Source organism: Cryptomeria japonica, chromosome 3 (genome assembly GCF_030272615.1).
Source record: "Cryptomeria japonica chromosome 3, Sugi_1.0, whole genome shotgun sequence".
NCBI classification, from domain to species: domain Eukaryota; kingdom Viridiplantae; phylum Streptophyta; class Pinopsida; order Cupressales; family Cupressaceae; genus Cryptomeria; species Cryptomeria japonica.
The window spans coordinates 863,508,737-863,533,468 of NC_081407.1; positions in this window are offsets into that span (position 1 = coordinate 863,508,737).

Sequence of the window (24,732 nt, forward strand, 5' to 3'; positions counted from 1 at the left end):
GAAATGATCATATAATCCAAATTAATTTGTAGGAGCCTTGTGAAGCAATGTAAAGGAGACTCTCACGAAGTTTTAACCCTTGGGAATGATGGAACTGAAATGCACTGAGATGGGGGGGATGAATCAGTGACACCAAAAATGAAATTACTTCAGCTAGTAACCAGTAGATGAACTTGACAGAGCTTTTAAGTAAAATGCATTTAATCCAAAATGATATAATAACATTCACAATAAGTAACACATCCACCATAACAAAAATATTTGTACGTGGAAAATCCAAATAGGTAAAACCCACAATGAGATGGAACTCACAAGTTAACTATCTACAACAATAGATAACTGACTGGTTAGGATCTACAAAGTGATCTGCTAGGAGCAAATCTTGTTAGAGATCCCAAAGCTTGATTAGAAGCTTGTACCCTATGAAAGGTAGTACCCTGTTAGGAGTAACCTCGATGGAGGATTTCTGAATTCAAATTAATGAATCACCATGTTAGAGGATTTGTATATTGAAGCTTTTTAGAGCTTACCCGGTTAGGGGATTTGAATTCTATTGTAATTGTTAGAAAACAACATGAATGGTTTGATTTATCTGAGTAGCACAATACTTGCTTGATCAGGTCCTTCTAAACATATTCACCATTTCTATTCAACATAGTTTCCAACTTAACACTTTTTCTCTCACATACAATAAATCTCTTTCGCTTTTCAACATCACATATCATCTCTCATATCAAAATGATCTACTAAGATTTCATTATATAGACATTTAGATTTCATGTCAGCCTAAGGAAATCATAACACAATTTCCTAGGTGCAGTGTATCTAGACAAGTGACCATAACTCATCACAAAAATTATCACCAAAAAAATTGTCGGTGGGATAACTCATCACGGTTTGTGGCAACTCATCACACAATCACTGAATAACAGCTGGGGTAAAATATATGAATCATTATCCTTGAATCTTTTAACATGATCTCTACTTGATCTTCATCTTCATACTGACTAATGAATATCCACAGGTTGTCTCTTATGCATATACCGGTTATCACAAAATACCGATTAGAGATAAACTAATTAGTATACTGATTGTAGTATAAACAATCTTAAAGTTACACCAGTAGACAATATGAACATATGTGTGTGTATGTGTTTCATCAGTGACAACATATGATGAATATATTACAACCATCATCAAGCCAACAATCGCCCCCTTTGGCATTTATGTCAACACTTAGAAAATTTTACAGTAATACCACTAAGTGTGCATACAAAATAAATTTACACATATACACATGCTCCCGCTTAATACATGCAATATACAAAATTTTAAAAAACACACATACATATTTCTACTCCCTCTTTGACAACAATGCCAAATTTAAAAAGCAATATATATATATAGGAAATTTGTATCCAAGTATTTAACATATATTACAATAACTTGAAAAATGTGAATCAAAGTTTATGCATAAGCAATTCTCATGAAAATAACATTGTAGTTCCTCTTCAATTGTGGCAAGGCATTTTTCCATGTCTCCAACACGTTCTCAATGTACTCGAATGTAGGCATAAGCTATGAATGGAACCCTTCCATTGAATCCAATGTACAGGTTTCAGGGGTAGCTAGGATAGCTTCTACATTTGAGTAGGCTTTCTGAAGTATGTCTACTTGTGATGTGAGCAGACTCTTGAGTTCCTTTAGAACCTAGAGTCTCTTTTCCTTCTCATGATCATAAATATCCAACCTGTTATGCAAATCATCTATAGATTTCCTGAGAGAAAAAAGAGAGTCCTTCAGTGGGACATATGGATTGTATATCCTTTCAAGTTCTTGCTCTGTTTCTGCACACCTTTTAGAAATGTTAGAATAAAAGAAAGAAATATTAGAGGTGGAAGCAAGAAACTTTCCTCCCATTTCAATAGCATTGCTAAGCAAATCCTTAGTATGCGACAGAGCCATTTTCCCACTATCAATGTCCTTTGCAAATTTTTCTCCATACTTCTTCTTGTGACTCTTCTCAACATAGGTTTGAGTAGCATCTTCAAGTGACTTGATTTGATCAGATGCTTCTACAACTAACTGACCAAGTTTGCTTATAGGTGTTGACAGATGTGCGGTAGAATTTTCCTGTAGTAGACCTAATAAAATATCTACTGCAGTCTAAATTGTTTCTGCCTCAATCCTTTTCTCTTTAAGTCTCTTTTTATGTTCTCTAGATTGCATAACATTAGGAATCTTCATCATTTCAGATGCACTCATATTGTCAACATCAATATGTCTTGAAATGATCAATGAATCATCATCACCCTCATCATTTTGTTGTTGCTTTGTTGGTTCAAAGGATGCAACCTTAATGATCGCTTTCTCTTGATTCTTCCCTGTTTCCTTCTTAGAAGTTTATGTAACAATAGTTTCAATAGACTCTTTCTGAGTATCTTGAATGACCGGTGGAGATTGGGGTTTCTCCAGTTGTTCTATTTCCGGTGGATTGTCCACTTTTAGTTGAGTTGTCGGTTTCTCAACTAATTTGACCTATAATTCTGTGATGTCGGGAGGCTCCATATTTGGTGCAGTGACATCTCTAGATATATCAACTATAACCTGAACATCATCAGCCACATGAATAGTGGTTTCATCCTTCTTCTTGATAGGATAGCCCACATCTCCTTGAACAATCTCTTCTTCATCCATTTCCAGTCTATTAACAACATCTTCTACATTCTTAGAAGATAGTACAATTTGTTCCATCATTTTGATATTGCAGGCTATATGATGGGTCTCAGTTTCAATAATCGACCTATTTCCACTAAGAAGCTTCAATCTTCTTTCTTTGAACATAAACTGAGCTTGTACCAATCAACTAAAGCACTAATTTCATATTTAGAAAATTTAGGAAAATATTGTACAAATACTTCATCAATTATCTCTTTTTCCATCTTAATAACTTCTTCCCATTTATTTAAAAGAATAGTATACAAATAATTTGAAACATCCTTCTCAATATCATGAGGCAATCTACTAAAATGGCACAACTGAGTGATTACCTGTTGAATTACTTGCTCTTTCTCATTTGTATTGAAGGAATCAAAATGTTCTTTAATATTTTTAAATCTGTTTCTCCCTAATGTCTTCATTGTCATTTCAAAATGACTCTCAGGTTTGAAAGTAGAGATATCAAGAGGCGCTGTTGCCTTCAGAACTTCCTTTGCTTGCTTAGATATTATGTCAGTTTCCTATATCTTCTTGGGTTCTTCTTCAGTTTCAGTACCCTCAGACTCTACTTGCATAATTATCTTTCTACCTCTCTTCCTTGTTACATTCTCCTTCATTACATATACCTTAGGTGTTGGTTCCTTCTTGGTTTGGATACTCTGAGTCACCCTTGTACTCTTAATTGTAGGTGGGCCTTCATCAGTTTTCTTTTTCCTTCCATTTCCACTTTTAATAGGAGCAGTACTGGTTTCTGCTGGTGCATCTTGGACTACCACAATATCTAGTTTTACCTTCTTTTTGTCTATAGGAGATGCTAATAGGTTATTATCATAACCAACCACTAAATAATAATTTACCTCATAACTCATATCTTCCATTTCTTCTTGTCTTGGCTCAATTGTTTGCATCAAACAGAAGTCAGTGGTAACTGTGAAGACAATGTCTTTTGCAAAATATTTTACCACATCTTCAAGTAATCTCATTCTCATGCTCATATTTGTCTAAAATTCATTAAAATACTTATTCATAGCAGTAGGAAAAGTATTTCTTACATATTTGATGTTGTTCTTGATTTGTGTAGTTACCGGTAGGTCCTTTGACCACTCAATATCTCCAATTCCTAGTAGAAAATTTTTAAAATAAAAGAATAATCCAACCAATAGCTAACCATACTTGAACTTTAGACTGTTGTCCTTTTTAATAGATTGCAAGTTTAGAAACAATTGCCTCCTAATTGCTTCACAAAGATCATAATTTGCATTTTCAACAATCATCCTATGAGCTATATGAACTGTTGCAGATGGAACATTATTTAGTCTACTGGAGTAAAATATCTAGTAGCCTATCACCATTACTGCCAGTTTCACCGTAGGGTCTCTGATATTGTTGATAGAAAAGGCTCTCTTATCTGAACCAGTTAGAGAAAATACCGTCTCTTTTGAAATTCGCCTTAAAATAGATACTTCACCGGTTGAGAAATAACCAGTTATAGCTAGAATGGCTTCCTTAGTTATTGTGTGAGTTCTCTCCAAGTACATATTCTCACCATGTACTCGACTCAAAATGTTTCTGATATGTTCTTCCTTGAAATCTTCTATGAAATAAGCGGCATTATGAAAACCCTTCTCAAAAACCCTAGCATACTCTGTTTGTATTTTTCCATTCTCATCACAAAGCGATTTTAACTGAGTGTAAATGTACAGACATCCTAGATCCTCTACCTTACAGTCAATATAACTCGACAAATCACCTTTAACCAAAACTACACTAGGAACTTGTGATAATGCATTATATGATACAATTTGTTCCACTACTACAACTTCCATTAGCTCAAAATTAATCATTAACCTTTCTATAGTCTTTGAAGATGATGTCATTGCAGATAAACAAGTTTCGAAGAAAGATTTTCAAAAAAATACATTTTCTTATGCACGTTGCCTCATATTACTAGTTGAATTCCCAAGTGCACACCAGTTCGACCTTCTGCAACCTTCAAATCAGCTTGACTATAAATCTCAAAGCAATTTTGACAATTATCAGCCAACAAACTTTTCTTAGCTCAACAAGTGCTCCAAATTTCTCTTTCGAATGAGCTAGGGAAAAAATAACAAAGTGAAAATTTATTTTTATCATTTTAACCTACTATATTAAATGCTTGCTCGTTAGGGTAGAAAACCCTAATTTCATCCCTCAAGGAGTAAAACCAGTTGATGACATGTTGACAAAAAGTTACCAAAATTTCATGCTTCAAAATTTTCTTACCACTCATTCATCTCAAGGGGTCCAGAGGTGGATTTACTGTTTAAGATCCCCTTAGCCATATGACAAGGCTTAGTTCACCAATGTAGGGTTCTCTTCACTTGGTGAAGGAACAGTTTCCTCTATAGGTGATTCATCACTCTTTTTATTCCATGTCCGGTTCATTTCCTCTCTGGCTTCTTCAACATTTACTTGATGCTTTCCTTTCTAATCCTTAGAAGAATTGACTGGTTTGTTATTTTTGGATCTATAAAATTTTGCTAAGTACCCCGGTTTGCTGTAGTGATAGTAGGCCATATCAGATGATCTCCAAGGTCCTGCATTTCCTCTCCCAGTTCTTCTTCTGTAGTTCATAGCCACGTGACCAAAGTTATTATAGATGGTGCATATGACATTCGTTACCTTCTCCATCTCAAATGGACTAAACCCATTGTCGTAGGGTCTTTTCCAGTTTATGTTGACCCGGTTGTCAAAATTCCTCATCCAGTTACCATTTGGTCTTGGATGCATATGCGATACAGGATTAATTATCTTCATTTCTGCACTCAATAGGTCTGTGTCCATACGCTACACAATTGAAGCAATGACCTTCAAACTTCTTAGCCATATACCTAGCATTAGTATTAAAGTTTTCATTCCTATTAGGTTTGTTTTTACAAACATTTGCAGTGTGACCAGGTTTATGGAAAACAAAACAAACAGGTTTAAAGACCTTCTTACCGACAGGATTTTTAACCTTAGGAGCAGATTTGTTCTTAGGAGTTTTGCTCTTGGTACCGAAGGATTCGCCTTTTTCCGATGTACGAAAACCAAGTCTAGAGGTATCATCTTTTATTCTTTGAGACTGAATTTTTTCTTCCAACAAGATAGAACTTTTGATGAACTTGTCCAACTTCTCATTTGTTATAGTAAGTTGTTTGGTGAGATCTTCATTGTGTTTTGATAGACTCTCTTTCAGAGATGATGCTAATTCAAGATCTAACTGCAGGTTTTCCTTGTCTTCTCTTTCAGCATTCAATTGCTCATGCAAGGTAGCATTTTCTCGCTTGATCTTGGCAATGTCATGATCTCTTTCTTTGATAAGACCTTCAATAGCTCTCCTGGCTTCCAGTTCCTGACTCATGTGGATAGTAAGATTTTCCATCTGTCTCCTCAGATTTAGGTTTTCACCGTTAATTTTTTCAACCTCCTCAACCAAAGCATCAATATTGGCTTCATCTGAAGAACTATTATCAAATATCTCCTATAGTTGTTTAGTAAGCTCTCTTCTTTTGGCTTGAGAAGCTTTCAGTTTAACTCTTAGGGTTTCAATCTCATTTCTACTAGCTTCTAGCTCTCTAGCCATCTCAAGATAGCTCATGTCTCCCATGGAGGTTTCAAGACTCCCTTCTAAGTGATTAGGCTTCAAAGAAGTTATGCTCTCATACCAATTGATGGACTTGAAACACACTGAGAGGGGGAAGTGAATCTGTGACACCAAAAATGAAATTACTTCAGCTAGTAATCGGTAGATGAACTTGACAAAGATTTTAAGTAAAATGCATGTAATCGAAAATGATATAATAACATTCACAATAAGTAACACATCCACCATAACACAGATATTTATATTTGGAAAACCCAAATAGGTAAAAACCATGGTGAGATGGAACTCACAAGTTAACTATCTATAGTTATAGATAACTGAACGGTTAGGTTCTACAAAGTGTTCTGCTAGGAGCGAATCTGGCTAGAAATCCCAAAGCTTGATTAGAAGCTTGTACCCTGTGAAAGGTAGTTCCCTGTTAGGAGTAACCTCAATGGAGGATTTCTGAATTAAAACTAATGAATCACCATGTTAGAGGATTTGTACATTGAAGCTTGTTAGAGCTTACCCAGTTAGGGGATTTGACTTCTATTGTAATTGTTAGAAAACAACGGGAATGGTTTGATCTATTTGAGTAGCACAATACTTGCTTGATCAAATCCTTATAAACATATTCAACACTACTATTCAACACACTCTCCAACTTAACACTTTTTCTCTCACATACAATAAATATTTTTCACTCTTCAACATCACATATCATCTCTCATATCAAAATGATTTACTAAGATGTCATTATATAGACATTCAGATTTTATGTCGGCCTAAGGAAATCATAACACAATTTCCTAGGTGCAATGTATCTACACAAATAACCATAACTCATCACAAAAATTATTGACAAAAAAAATTGTCGATGGGATAACTCATCACGGTTTGTGGTAACTCATCACACAATCACCAAATACCAGTTGGAAAAATCAATACTGGTTAGGGTAAAATATATGAACCGTTATCCTTGAATATTCTAACATGATCTCCACTTGATCTTCATCTTGATGCTGACAATATCCACTGGTTGTCTCTTATACATATACCGGTTATGACAAAGTACTAGTTAGAGATAAACCACTTAGTATACAAGTTGTAGTGTAAACAATCTTAAAGTTACACCAGTAGACAATATGAACATATGTGTGTGTATGTGTTTCATCAATGAAAACATATGATGAATATATTACAAACATCATCAAGCCAAAAGAGGATGATTTAATACAAACGTATAGTTTTCTTAACGCTTGCTGGAAACCCTTGTTTTATCATAGACCCGCTCTCACAAAAATGTCATAACTCATTAATATTGTAATGAAATTGGATCAGACAAAAAGGAAATGAAACTATACTCATTTCTCCACCTTTTCCCATTGGTTTCAGACTTTTATTGTATCATACAAATTCATACCATACATTTCTTTCAAACTGTTACAGAAAAATCAGTCATTCAGGACAAACTTCACCAAAATCGCCATATCTTACACAAAACTCAATCAAATTTAATGAGATAAACATATTTGGAAACTAGAAACAAATATATTTCCATTGATATATTATAGTCCTCAATATGGGGAAATGTAAATGTCATACAATGGCATGTTTCAGACTGCAAATTCTAAAAAATTCAAAAAGCAATGTAAAGATGCTACAAAAAGAAGTTCCTTATTTATTCCATCCTTCTCCAAAGCTCTCTAGCCTCCAAATTCGAGTTTTTAAATATAATTTATACAATTTGAATCACATTAAACTACCCAAATAACCTACAACTACTTATAAACAACTTTTAACAAACTTTTAAAAAGTAGTCATCACGCTGCACAAGTTATCATGACAATTTTGACAACTTTTGAACAACTTTTACAATTTTTATCCAATTGACTCAAAATTTGACATAATAATCCACAATGATCATGAATGATCACAAATTACCTTAAAAATATTAAACAACACAAAACAAAGTAAAAATATAAACTTTTTCCTCTTGTAGGCATATTAGGTCCTAAGGGTGCTCCTACACCACACTCCACATGGAAATGAAACTCAAGTCCCTTGAGTGGGGATGGCAAAAAAACTATGCTTAATCAATCAACATACAATATATAGTTAAATAAATTCAAGGTTCATTCTAATTACACCACTTGGATACTTTGCTTCTTTGGGATATCTCACACATGTCATATAAACTTCAAAAAGGACATACGATATGAGCTTGATCATGGCCTCTCACTAAGGATTTTGATGCAATAAAATTCATCATTAAATCAAACAATTCAATAATTTATTATTTTGTTGAACCCTCATGACAATATTTACTATGAAAAGACACACAAAAAACATTCATATCTTTCCAAAATGATCATATAATCCAAATTACTTTGTAGGTGCCTTGTGAAGAAATGTAAAGAAGAATCTCACCAATTTTGAGCCCTTGGGGATGATGCAATACAAAGGTATAGTTTTCTTAATGCTTGTTGGAAACCCTAGTTTTATCACATACCTCCTCTACCCAAAAATATCACAACTCATTCTAAACTTAATGAAATTGGATCAGATAAAAAGGAAATGAAACTAGAATCATTTCTTCACTTTTTGCCATTTTTTTAAGACCATTATTGTATCATACCCATCAATACAATACTTATTAGTTCCTGTGATGGAACTATTGTAGAGGAATGGCATTTAAACAGTTATTAATATTTTTCTTGTAAGCCCATCAATTTGTCAGGAACTTTTGTATAGTTTTATTTTTGATAATGTGTTAATAAAAAGTTTTTTGTTTTTTAATTGAAATTTTGTTGCCTAGTATTTTCGCGGCCTTTGATTGGCATTGTCGATGGCTGGGAGATGTATTCCCGCATACCGTTAACCAAGTGCGTTGCAGATTGTCGGGAAGATGGAGTTATATGCTGAAAAAGGTTGTTCAAAATAATCTGTCATGTCTCATATCCTCCGTGTGCACATCATATCTCTCAGCATTGAAGGCAAGGAATGGAGAAAGATTTTGGCAAGATTTCATTTGATATTGTTCAACCGGTCAACCATATCAGCTCAGATTTCACACAGATTGTGGGTGATTTAGAAAGTATTATTTTACTATCTTCTCTTTGTCTACCGTATGTGCCAAGTTCTATATAATGCCTAACTCTATATTTTGTATTTATACTCTTGGCAAAGTCTAACTCCATAGAGATGTAACAATGTTTTGCATTTACTCTCCTGGCAGAGTCCAGCTCCACAGAGCCGTAAAGGGAATGTAAAGTCTTTATGTCTGTGAAGGACCATAGCTTAAAATATAGTTTGTAAAATGTAATGGTCTTTCAAGGTTGTAAAATGTAATGGTGTTTCAAGGTTATAGAGTAGTAGCTCAATCCTAAAATGTAATGTTTGTGATGTGATATTTAAAATAAAAATGTTTGTCTTATTTCCGTTGTTTTCTTCAAAGGTTATATTGGGTAGGATCTCTATGTGCTTTATTTCTACATGTAAACATTAGGTGAAAGCAAATACTGTGCACAAATATTCATTTCAAAATAAAAAATGTCCACAGTGATCTGCACAAGGCACACATCAGGATGACCACAGTGATCTGCCATGTGCTCTATCGTAGCCTCTGGGCCTTATACATTTCCAAAATCTCATCATTTCGTCTTTATAATGGCTCCTTTCCACACCAAGATTGCCAAGCAACTGAAATTTTGAAGAAATACGGGAATATATGGACATGTTTCATTCCAATATATGGACATATTTCATTACAGTATTGCCTATATTTAACGAGACCTATGAACATTGAGGATGGTGTTTTTCTCGATTTCAGATTTGACTTGACTCCCTTCACAGTATTCTCTCAACTCCAACATATTCACAAAAATATGATAGTTGTTACTACGGGTTTATCAACTAGCCGGATCAAATCCATTATTGTAGTCAAAGCCTCCATTTTGTAACTTTTTAGTGTTTGCTTGTGAAAGTACAAATTGGAGAATCAACATTGTTGCACAATTTATACTCACAAGATTCTATTCTAGAAATGATATGTTTGGATGGTAGGGTGTCTTCAAGGCCTTAAGTTTAATATAAATATATTCAATTTGAGTTTGTCCAACATGACAGTAATTTTCATGGTTGTGTTACAGCCGAGGACCATCTTGATGACTTACCATTGCCTGAATTGTAATAGCTTCTTACTGGACATATGAACATTAAGAAAAATCAGCTAGCCTCTTTCTGCCTTATTCGTTTCTTATTGTTGTTAGTTTCTTTTACATTGTATAGCTTTATGTAGTATGAATATTTATATGGTTGATTTTTTAAGAGTCTGATAGGAAGGAGCAGATTACAGATGGAGAATTGATTTTGCAGGAATCAGTCTCTTTGCTTACATACCTTAAGGGAAGAACAAACATCAAAAGACCATTCCCAAAATTGACTGAGGGTGATTAGATATTTGGTGATGCGTATTATGGCTGCCCCACCATATATGTTGTTTTTCTTCTTTCCGTCAAAGGAAATGTTGGGTTTGGTTTATTACAATTGAATATAATCAAAGCATTTTTGGGGGGGGGTTCAATTTAACACAGGATTGGCTCCTTGAAATTTATTAGTTTAAAGAGTGTCAACCATAAAAAATTTAGTACCATAAAACCTCACATTCTAAATATATTAAACCCAGAATATTGGATGATTTTAAGTATCCGGTAAGTATCCTCATTTATTTTTTTTGTTTGATTGATTATTTAATTTATTTAATATGATATTTCTATCTTTTTCTTTTCCTTTTTCTTTTAACTTCTAACCCTTTATATATACTCTTTGTTTTTATTTTTTTATGGTTTGAAATGAGTTCTTTTATTTCTAAACATGACTGTACTTCTTCAACTGTAAAGTGTGCAAATCCTTGATTTTAATTTGGATGGGTAACTAGGATTTAGAATGTAAGGATCACTGCCATGAACACTTGAAGAAAATTGACCTAGGGAAGTAAATAAACCCATAGTATACTACCATCTTGAGCTTGCTCCACACAATATTCAATGGATTTTCCTTTATTTTCTACTAAGAGACACATTGCATCAAAATTGCTTGGATCGCTAATTACTAATGGAGGAAACTACCAGATGGATTCTCCTGATGCACCAATTGTCTACAAAACTAAATGCCTTTACTATGGAAAGACACATGTAAAAAACATCCATATCTTTCCCAAATGATCAAATAATACAAATTCCTTTGTAGGAGCCTTGTGCTGCAATGTAAGGAAGACTCTCACCAAGTTTAAGCCTTTGGAGATAATGCAATACAAAGGTATAGTTTTCTTAATGCTTGCTGGAAACCCTAGTTTTATCATAGACTTGCTCTCACCAAAAATTTCATAACTCATTCAAATCTTAATGAAATTGGATCAGATTAAAACGAAATGAAACTAGAATTATTTCTACACATTTTTCCATTGGATTTAGACTGTTACTATATCATACCAATCCATACCATACGTTTCTTTCAGACTGTTACAGAAACATTAGTCATGCAGGACAACCTTCATCAAAATCACAATATCTTACACAAAACTCAATCAAAATTTAATGAGACAAAAAGATCTAGAAACTATTAAAAAATATATTTCCATCCATATATTATAGTCCTCAATATGAGGCTGTCAAAAGGTCATACAATGCCATGTTTCAGACTGCAAATTCTGAAAATTTAAGAAAGCAATGTAAAGATGCTACAAAAATAAGTTCCTTCTTTATTCCATCCTTCTCCATCCCTCTCCAACCTCCAAATTAGAGTTTGTGAACAAAATTCATACAATTTCTGTCATATTCAACTACCCAACTAACCTACAACTACCTATAAATATTTTTTAACAAATTTTAAAAGGTTGTCATGAAGCTGCAAAAGTTGTCATGACAATTTTGACAACTTTTGAGCAACTTTTACAATTTTTATCCAAATGACTCAAAACTTGACATAATGATCTAAAATAATCATGAATCGTCACAAATGACCTTACAAATATTAAACAACACAAAACAAACTAAAAATGTAAATTTGTCCACTTGTACGCATATTAGGTCCTGAGAGGTCTCCTACACCATACTTCCCATGGAAATGAAACTCAAGTCCCTTGAGTGGGGACCTACAACAAAACTATGCTTGATCAATCAACAGACAAGATATACTTAAATAAACTCAAGGTGCATTCCAATTACACCACTTCGATAATTACTTCTTTAGTCTCTCTCATGTACATTTCATCTAAACTTTAGAAACGACATACAATATTAACATAATCATGGCCTCTCACTATGGATTTTGTTGGCATACAAGTCATCATTACATCAAACCATCCAACAATTTATTATTTTGTTAAACCCTCATGGAAATATTTACTATATAAAGACACACAAAAAACATTCATATCTTTCCAAAATGATCACATAATCCAACTTACTTTGTAGGAGCCTTGTGGAGAAATGTAAAGAAGACTCTCGCCAATTTTGAGCCCTTGGGGATGATGAAATACAAAGGTATAGTTTTCTTAATTCTTGTTGGAAACCCTAGTTTTATCACATAACTATTCTCACCAAAAATGTCACAACTCATTCCAAACTTAATGAAATTGGATAAGATAAAAAGGAAATGAAACTAGACTCATTTCTCCACTTTTTTCGATTGGTTTTAGACCATTATTGTATCGTACCCATTAATACAATACTTTTTTTTCAAACTATTACAAAAAAATTAATCAGTCAAGACACCTTCACCAAAATCACCATATCTTACAGAAAACTCAATCAAATTTAACGAGAAAAAAATATTTGGAAACTATTAAAATATATATTTTCATCCATATATTATAGTCCTCGATAGGAGTCCATCAAAAGGTCGTAGAATGGCATGTTTCAGATTAAAAATTCAATAATGTAGTATCTCATGGCACCCTCTGCTTTCTGTCCTCCAGTATCATTCTTCCCCCTCCGCCTTGACTTCTCCCCTTCTTTGTTTTTCCTTTGAGCGTCTCCCACTCCCCCTTTGGTTTATTTGCATATTTGTATATATTTAAATATATATACATATATATATATATATATATGTATTTAGATACATAGGCATATGTGTGTGTGTATATATATATATATATCTTTTGGTATATGTATATGTCTACATACATATATGTATTTGTGTATATGTCTATTGGTATATGTAAATGTTTATATACATATATGTATTTATGTATATATATATACATATCTGTATATATGTATATATGCATATATATACATATATACATATATGTATATCTATATATATATACATTTATATATATTTATTTTAATTTATTTTCTTTTAATCTTTTTTATTTTTAAGTGGTTTGTTTGTGTTGCTTGGCTTTCCTTTTTCTTTTCTTTGGGTGGTTATTCCTAGGGGTTTTTTGGTCACCCATCCTTTAGGTTGTCTTTTATCTTTTCCTTTTTCCTTGTTCCTCATGCCCTCCCCTACCCCACTCCTCTTTATATTTTGTCTCAAATCTGAAACTCAACATCTTTCATGTCTTTGAAATTCTTTTCATCCTAATGATGAATAACAGAGTGTGATTCGAAACATTGATGGAAAAAAAATACACACAATCGAATCTAGAAAAATACATTAGGATGTATTATTTTGTTAAATCTTAATGACAATATTAAGTATGGAAAGACACACAAAAAACATCCATATCTTTCCCAAATGATCATATAATCCAAATTAATTTGTAGGAGCCTTGTGAGGCAATGTAAAGAAGACTCTCACCAAGTTTTAGCCCTTGAGGATGATTTAATACATAGGTATAGTTTTTTTAATACTTGCAGCAAACCCTAGTTTTATCACAAACCTTCTCTCACAACAAATGTCATAACTCATTCAAATTGTAATAAAATTGGATCAGATAAAAAGGAAATGAAACTAGACTCCTTTATCCATCTTTTTTCATTGGTTTCATACTTTTATTGTATATTACCAATCCATACCATACATTTCTTTCAGACTGTTACATAAAAATCATTCATTCAGGACAACATTTACCAAAATCGCCATAACTTACACAAAAGTCAATCATTTTTAATGAGACAAACATATTTGGAAACTAGAAACAAATATAGAATCCATCCATATATTATATTACTCAATATGAGGACATCAAAAGGTCATACAATGGCATGTTTCAAATTGTAAACTCTAAGAATTTCAAAAAGAAATGTAAAGATGCTACAAAAAGAAGTTCCTTCTTTATTCCATCCTTCTCCAAACCTATCCAACCTCCGAATTCGAGTTTGAGAATAAAATTTATAAAATTTTTATCAAATTATACTACCCATTTAACCTAAAACTACCTATAAACAACTTTTAACAAACTTTTAAAAATTAGTCATCAAGCTGCAAATGTTGTCATGACAATTTTGACAACTTTTGAACAACTTTAACAATTTTTATCCAAATGACTCAAAACTTGACATAATGATCCAAAATGATCATGAATGATCACAAATGACCTTAAAAATATTAAAAAACACAAAACAAATTTATTGGTAAACTTTTTCCTCTTGTAGGCATATAAGGTCCTAAGGGTGCTCCTACACCATACTCCCCATAAAAATGAAACTCAAGTCCCTTGAGTGGGGACCTGCAACAAAACTATACTTGATCAATTAATAGACAAGATATACATAAATAAATTTAAGGTGCATCCAATTACACCACTTGGATACATTACTTCTTTTGTCTATCTCATGTACATTTCATCTAAACTTTAGAAACAACATACAATATTAACCTGATCATGGCCTCTTACTATGGATTTTGATGGCATACAAGTCATCATTACATCAAACCATTCAATAATTTATTATTTTGTTAAACTCTCATGGAAATATTTACTATGAAAAGAAACACAAAAAAAATTCATATCTTTCAAAAATGATCACATAATCCAACTTAATTTGTAGGAGCCTTGCGGAGAAATGTAAAGAAGACTCTCACCAATTTTGAGCCCTTGGGGATGATGAAATACAAAGGTATGGTTTTCTTAATGCTTGTTGGAAACCCTAGTTTTATCACATACTTGCTCTCACCAAAAATGTCACAACTGATTCCAAACTTAATGAAATTTGATCAGATAAAAATGAAATGAAACTAGACTCATTTATCCACTTTTTCCCATTAGTTTTACACCATTATTGTATCGTACCCATCAATACAATACGTATCTTTCAAACTATTAGAAAAAAGTCAGTCATTTAGGACACCTTCACCAAAATCACCATATCTTACACAAAACTCAATCAAATTTAATGAGACAAAAATATTTGGAAACTAAAAAAATATATTTTTTCATCCATATATTATAGTCCTCAATAAGAGGCCATCAAAAGGTCATACAATGGCATGTTTCAGACTACAAATTCAATAAGGTATTATTTTGTTAAACCCTCATGACAATATCAAGTATGGAAAGACACACAAAAAACATCCATATCTTTCCCAAATGATCATATAATCCAGATTAATTTGTAGGAGGCTTGTGAGGCAATGTAAAGAATAATCTCACCAAGTTTTAGCCCTTGAGGATGATCTAATACATAGGTATAGTTTTCTTAATGCTTGCAAAAAACCCTAGTTTTATCACAAACCTGCTCTCACAAAAAAATGTCATAACTCATTCAAATTATATTGAAATTGGATAAAATAAAAATGAAATGAAACTAGACTCCTTTATCCATCTTTTCCCATTGTTTTCAGACTTTTATTGTATCTTACCAATCCATACCATACATTTCTTTCATAATGTTACAGAAAAATCATTCATTTAGGACAACTTTCACCAAAATCGCCATAACATACACAAAACTCAATAAAATTTAATGAGACAAACATATTTGGAAACTAGAAACAAATATATATCCATCCATATATTATAGTCCTCAACATGAGGACATAAAAAGGTCATACAATGGCATGTTTAAGACTGCAAATTCTGAAAATTTCAAAAAGAAATGCAAAGATGCTACAAAAAGAAGTTCCTTCTTTATTCCATCCTTCTCCAAACTTGTCCAACCTCCAAATTCGATTTTGTGAATAAAATTTATAAAATTTGAATAAAATTAAAATACCCAACTAAACTAAAACTACCTATAAACAACTTTTAACAAACTTTTAAAAATTAGTCATCAAGCTACGAATGTTGTCATGACAATTTTGACAACTTTTGAACAACTTTAACAATTTTTATCCAAATGAATCAAAACTTAAGATAATGATCCAAAATGATCATGAATGCTCACAAATGACCTTAAAAATATTAAACAACACAAAACAAAGTAAAAATATAAACTTTTTCCTCTTGTAGGCATATTAGGTCCTAAGGGTGTTCCTACACCATACTCCCCATGGAAATGAAAATCAAGTCCCTTAAGTGGGGACCTGCAAAAAAACTATGCTTGGTCAATCAACATACAAGATATAATTAAATAACTTCAAGGTGCATTGCAATTACACCACTTGGATACATTACTTCTTTGGTCTATCTCATGTACATTTCATCTAAACTTTAGAAATGACATATAATATTAACTTGATCATAGCCTCTCACTATGGATTTTGATGGCATACAAGTCATCATTACATCAAACCATCCAACAATTTATTATTTTATTAAACCCTCATGGAAATATTTACTATAAAAAGACAAACAAAAAACATTCATATCTTTCCAAAATGATCACATAATCCATATTACTTTGTAGGAGCCTTGTGGAGAAATGTAAAGAAGACTCTCACCAATTTTGAGCCCTTGGGGATGATGCAATACAAAGGTATAGTTTTCTTAATGCTTGTTTTAAATCCTATTTTTATCACATACCTGCTCTCACCAAAAATGTCACAACTCATTCCAAACTTAATGAAATTGCATCAGATAAAAAGAAAATGAAACTAGACTCATTTCTCAACTTTTTCCCATTGTTTTAGACCATTATTGTATCGTACGCATCAATACAATACGTATCTTTCAAACTGTTACAAAAAAATCAGTCATTAAGCACACCTTCACCAAAATCACCATATCTTACACAAAACTCAATCAAATTTAACGAGAAAAAAATATTTGGGAACTATAAAAATATATATTTTCATCCGTATATTATAGTCCTCAATAAGAGGCCATCAAAAGGCCATACAATGGCATGTTTCAGACTGCAACTTCAATAATGTATTATTTTATTAAACCCTCATGATAATATTAAGTATGGAAAGACACACAAAAAAAATCAATATCTTTCCCGAATGATCATATAATCCAAATTCATTTGTAGGAGGCTTGTGAGGAAAAGTAAAGAATACTCTCACCAAGTTTTAGCCCTTGAGGATGATTTAATACATAGGTATTGTTTTCTTAATGCTAGCAGGAAACCCTAGTTTTATCACAAACCTGGTCTCACAAAAAATGTCATAACTCATTCAAATTGTAATGAAATTGGATCAGATAAAATTGAAATAAAACTAGACTCCTTTATCCACCTTTTCCCATTTTTTTCAGACTTTTATTGTATCTTACCAATCCATACCATACATTTCTTTCAGACTGTTACATAAAAATCATTCATTTAGGACAACTTTCACCGAAATTGCCATAACATACACAAAACTCAATCAAATTTAATGAGACAAACATATTTGGAACCTATAAACAAATATATATCCATCCATATATTATAGTCCTCAACATGAGGACATAAAAAGGTCATACAATGGCATGTTTCAGACTGCAAATTCTAAAAATTTCAAAAAGAAATGTAAAGATGCTACAAAAAGAAGTTCCTTCTTTATTCCATCCTTCTCCAAACCTGTCCAACCTCCAAATTCGAGTTTGTGAATAAAATTTATAAAATTTGCATCAAATTAAACTCCCCAACTAAACTAAAACTTCCTATAAACAACTTTTAACAAACTTTTAAAAATTAGTCATCAAGCTGGAAATGTTGTCATGACAATTTTGACAACTTTTGAACAACTTTAACTATTTTTATCCAAATGAATCAAAACTTGAGATAATGATCCAACATGATAATGAATGCTCGCAAATGACCTTAAAAATATTAAACAACACAAAAAAAAGTAAAAATATAAACGTTTTCCTCTTGTAGGCATATTAGGTCCTGAGGGTGCTCCTACACCATACTCCCCATGGAAATGAAACTCAAGTCCCTTGAGTGGGTAATTGCAAAAAAACTATGCTTAATCAATCAAAAGACAAGATATTCTTGATCAATGAAACATTAGTCATGCAGGACAACCTTCATCAAAATCACCATATTTAACACAAAACTCAATCAAATTTAATGAGACAAAAAGATCAAGAAACTATAAACAAATATATTTCCATCCATTTATTATAGTCCTCAATATGAGGCTGTCAAAAAGTCATACAATGCCATGTTTCAGATAGCAAATTCTGAAAATTTAAGAAAGCAATGTAAAGATGCTACAAAAATAAGTTCCTTCTTTATTCCATCCTTCTCCATCCCTCTCCAACCTCCAAATTCGAGTTTGTGAACAAAAATCATACAATTTATGTCATATTCAACTACCCAACTAACCTTCAACTACTTATAAATAAGTTTTAACAAATTTTAAAAAGTTGTCATGAAGCTGCAAAAGTTGTCATGACAATTTTGACAACTTTTGAGCAACTTTTACAATTTTTATCCAAATGACTCAAAACTTGACATAATAATCCAAAATGAACATCAATGGTCACAAATGACCTTACAAATATTAAAAAACATAAAACAAACTAAAAATATAATTTTTTCCACTTGTACGCACATAAGGTCCTAAGAGTTGTCCTACACCATACTTCCCATGGAAATGAAACTCAAGCCTGCAACAAAACTATGCCTTATCAATCAATAGACAAGATATACTTAAATAAACTCAAGGTGCATTCTAATTAAACCACTTGGATACATTACTTCTTTGGTCATTCTCATGTACATTTCATCTAAACTTCAAAAACAACATACAATATTCACCTAATCATGGCCTCTCACTATGGATTTTGACGGCATACAAGTCATCATTACATAAAACCATCCAACAATTTATTATTTTGTTAAACCCTCATGGAAATATTTACTATGAAAAGACACACAAAAAACATTCATATCTTTCCAAAATGATCACATAATCCAGCTTACTTTGTAGGAGCCTTGTGGAGAAATGTAAAGAAGACTCTCAACAAATTTGAGCCCTTGGGGATGATGCAATACAAATGTATAGTTTTCTTAATGCTTGTTGGAAACCCTAGTTTTATCACATACCTGCTCTCACCAAAAATGTCACAACTCATTCCAAACTTAATGAAATTGGATCAGATAAAAAGGAAATGAAAATAGACTCATTTCTCCACTTTTTGCAATTGGTTTTAGACCATTATTTTATTGTACTCATTAATACAATATGTTTCTTTCAAACTATTACAAAAAAATCAATCATTCAGGACACCTTCACCAAAATCACCATATCTTACACAAAAATCAATCATATTTAACGAGACAAAAATATTTGGAAACTATAAAGATATATATTTTCATCCATATATTATAGTCCTCAATAAGAGGCCATCAAAAGGCCATACAATGGCATGTTTCAGACTGCAAATTCAATAATGTAGTATCTCGTGGCACCCTCTGCTTTCTCTCCTCCAGTATCATCCCTGCCCCCCACCTTGACTTCTCCCCCTCTTTGTTTTTTCTTTGAGTGTCTCCCACTCCCCCTTTGATTTATTTGCATATTTGTATATATTTAGATATATATATATACGTATATAGATATATACATATGTATATTTATATATATACATATATATATATATGTATTTACATAGATAGGCATATGTGTGTATATAAATATATATATGTCTATTGGTATATGTATATGTCTACATACATATATGTATTTGTGTATATGTCTATTGGTATATGTACATGCTTATATACATATATGTATTTGTGTATATATGTATATATATGCATATATATATATACATATATACATATATTTATATATGTATATATATACATTAATATATATTTATTTTGATTTATTTTCTTTTATTATTTTTTGTTTTTAAGTGGTTTGTTTGTGTTCCTTGGCTTTCCTTTTTCTTTTCTTTGGGTGATTATTCCTAGGGGTTTTTTGGTCACCCATCCTTTAGGTGGTCCTTTATCTTTTCCTTTTTCCTTGTTCCTCTTGCCCTCCCCTATCCCACACCTCTTGATATTTTGTCTCAAATCTGCAACTCAACATCTTTCATGTGTTTGAAATTCTTTTGATCCTGATGATGAATAACGGAGTGTGATTTGAAATGTTGAAGGAAAAAAACTACACACAATCGAATCCAGAAAAATACATTAGGATGTATTAATTTGTTAAATCTTAATGACAATATTAAGTATGGAAAGACACACAAAAAAAATCCACATCTTTCCCAAATGATCATATAATCCAAATTAATTTGTAGAAGCCTTCTGAGGCAATGTAAAGAAGACTCTCGCCAAGTTTTAGCCCTTGAGGATGATTTAATACATAGGTATAGTTTTCTTAATGCTTGCAGGAAACCCTAGTTTTATTACCGACCTGCTCTCACAACAAATGTCATAACTCATTCAAATTGTAAAAAAATTGGATCAAATAAAAAGAAAATGAAACTAGACTCCTTTATCCACATTTTCCCATTGGTTTCAGACTTTTATTGTATCTTACCAATCTATACCATACATTTCTTTCAGACTGTTACAGAAAAATCATTCATTCAAGACAACTTTCACCAAAATTGCCATAACTTACACAAAACTCAATCCATATATATCCATCCATATATTATAGTCCTCAATATGAGGACATCAAAACATCATACAATGGCATGTTTCAAACTGCCAATTCTAAGCATTTCAAAAAGAAATGTAAAGATGCTACAAAAAGAAGTTCCTTCTTTATTCAATCCATCTCCAAACCTATCCAACCTCCAAATTCGAAAAAAATATATATCCATCCATATATTATAGTCCTCAATATGAGGACATCAAAACGTCATACAATGGCATGTTTCAAACTGCCAATTCTAAGCATTTCAAAAAGAAATGTAAAGATGCTACAAAAAGAAGTTCCTTCTTTATTCAATCCATCTCCAAACCTGTCCAACCTCCAAATTCGAGTTTGAGAATAAAATTTATAAAATTTACATAAAATTAAACTACCCATTTAACCTAAAACTACCTATAAACAACTTTTAGCAAACTTTTAAAAATTAGTCATCAAGCTGCAAATGTCGTTATGACAATTTTGACAACTTTTGAACAACTTTAATATTTTTTATCCAAATGAATCAAAACTTGACATAATCATCTAAAATGATCATGAATGTTCACAAATGACCTTAAAAATATTAAACACCACAAAACAAATTGAAAATGTAAACTTTTTCCTCTTGTAGGCATATTAGGTCCTGAGGGTGCTCCTACACCATACTCCCCATGGAAATGAAACTCAAGTCCCTTGAGTGGGGACCTACAACAAAACTATGCTTGATCAATCAACAGACAAGATATACTTAAATAAAGTCAAGGTGCATTCAATTACACCACTTGGATACATTACTTCTTTGGTCTATCTCATGTACATTTCATATAAACTTCAAAAACGACATACAATATTAACCTAATCATGGCCTCTAACTATGGAATTTGATGGTATACAAGTCATTATTACATCAAACCATCCAAAAATTTATTATTTTGTTAAACCCTCATGGAAATATTTACTATGAAAAGACACACAAGAAACATTCATATCGTTCCAAAATGATCACATAATCCAACTTACTTTGTAGGAGCCTTGTGGAGAAATGTAAAGAAGACTCTCACCAATTTTGAGCCCTTGGGGATTATACAATACAAAGGTATAGTTTTCTTAATGCTTTTTGGAAACCCTAGTTTTATCACATACATGCTCTCACCAAAAATGTCACAACTCATTTCAAACTTAATGAAATTGGATTAGATAAAAAGGAAATGAAACTAGACTCATTTCTCCACTTTTTCCCATTGGTTTTAGACCATTATTGTATCGTACCCATCAATACAATATGTATATTTCAAACTGTTACAAAAAAATCAATCATTCAGGACACCTTCACCAAAATCACCATATTGTACACAAAACTCAATCAAATTTAACAAGACAAAAATATTTGGAAACTATAAAAATATATATTTTCAGCCATATATTATAGTCCTCAATAAGAGGCCATCAAAAGTCCGTACAATGGCATGTTTCAGACTGCAAATTCAATAATGTATTATTTTGTTAAACCCTCATGACAATATTAAGTATGGAAAGACACACAAAAAACATCCATACCTTTCCCAAATGATCATATAATACAAACTAATTTGTAGGAGGCTTGTGAGGAAATGTAAAGAGGACTCTCACCAATTTTTATCCCTTGAGGATGATTTAATACATAGGTATAGTTTACTTAATGCTTACAGGAAACCTAGTTTAATCACAGACCTACTCTCACAAAAAATGTCATAACTCATTCAAATTGTAATGAAATCGGATCAGATAAAAAAGAAATGAAACTAGAATCCTTTATCCACCTTTTCCCTTTATACTTTTATTGTATCTTACCAATCCATACCATACATTTCTTTCAGGCTGTTACATAAAAATCATCCATTTAGGACAACTTTCACCAAAATATCGATAACTTACACAAAAGTCAATCAAATTTAATGTGACAAACATATTTGGAAACTAGAAACAAATATATATCCATCCATATATTATAGTCCTCAATATGAGGACATAAAAAGGTTATACAATGGAATGTTTCAAACTACAAATTCTAAAAATTTCAAAAAGAAATGTAAAGATGCTACAAAAAGAAGCTCCTTCTTTATGCCATCCTTCTCCAAACCTGTCCAACCTCCAAATTCGAGTTTGTGAGTAAAATTTATAAAATTTTCATCAAATTAAACTACCCAACTAAACTAAAACTACCTATAAACAACTTTTAACACACTTGTAAAAATTAGTCATCAAGTTGCAAATGTTGTCATGACAATTTTGACAACTTTTGAACAACTTTAGCAATTTATATCCAAATGAATCAAAACTTGAGATAATGATCCAAAATGATCATGAAAGCTCACAAATGACCTTAAAAATATTAAACAACATAGAACAAAGTAAAAATATAAACTTTTTCCTCTTGTAGGCATTTTAGGTCCTGAGGGTGCTCCTACACCATACTCCCCATGGAAATGAAACTCAAGTCCCTTGAGTGGGTACTTGCAAAAAAAATATGCTTAATCAATCAACAAACAAGATATACTTCAATAAATTCAAGGTGCATTCTAATTACACCACTTGGATACATTGCTTCTTTGGTCCATCTCACGCATGTCATATAAACTTCAGAAATGACATACAATATTAGCCTAATCATGGCCTCTCACTATGAATTTTGAAGGCATTAAAGTCATCATTTCATCAAACAATTCAAAAATTTATTATTTTCTTAAACCCTCATGACAATATTAAGTATAGAAAGACACACAAAACATCCATATCTTTCCAAAATGATCATATAATCCAAATTAATTTGTGGGAGCCTTGTGCAGAAATGTAAAGAAGAATCTCACCAATGTTGAGCCCTTGGGGATGATGCAACACAAAGGTATAGTTTTCTTAAAGCTTTTTGGAAACCCTAGTTTTATCACGGACCTGCTCTCACAAAAAATGTCATCGCATTTTAAACTTAATGAAATTGGATCAAATAAAAAGGAAATGAAAATACACTCATTTCTCCACCCTTTCCCATTTCTTTTAGACTATTATTTTATCATACCCATCCATACCATACATTTATTTCAAACTGTTACAAAAAGGTCAGTCATTCAGGACAACCTTCACCAAAATCACCATATCTTACACAAAACTCAATCAAATTTAATGAGACAAAAATATCTAGAAACTATAAACAAATATATTTCCATCCATATATTATAGTCCTCAATATGAGGCTATCAAAAGGTCATACAATACCATGTTTTCAGATTGCAAATTCTGAAAATTTAAGAAAGCAATGTAAAGATGCTACAAAAATAAGTTCCTTCTTTATTCCATCCTTCTACATCCCTCTCCAACCTCCAAATTCAAGTTTGTGAACAAAATTCATACAATTTATATCATATTTAACTACCCAACTAACCTACAACTACCTATAAATAATTTTTAACAAATTTTAAAAAGTTGTCATGAAGCTACAAAAGTTGTCATGACAATTTTGA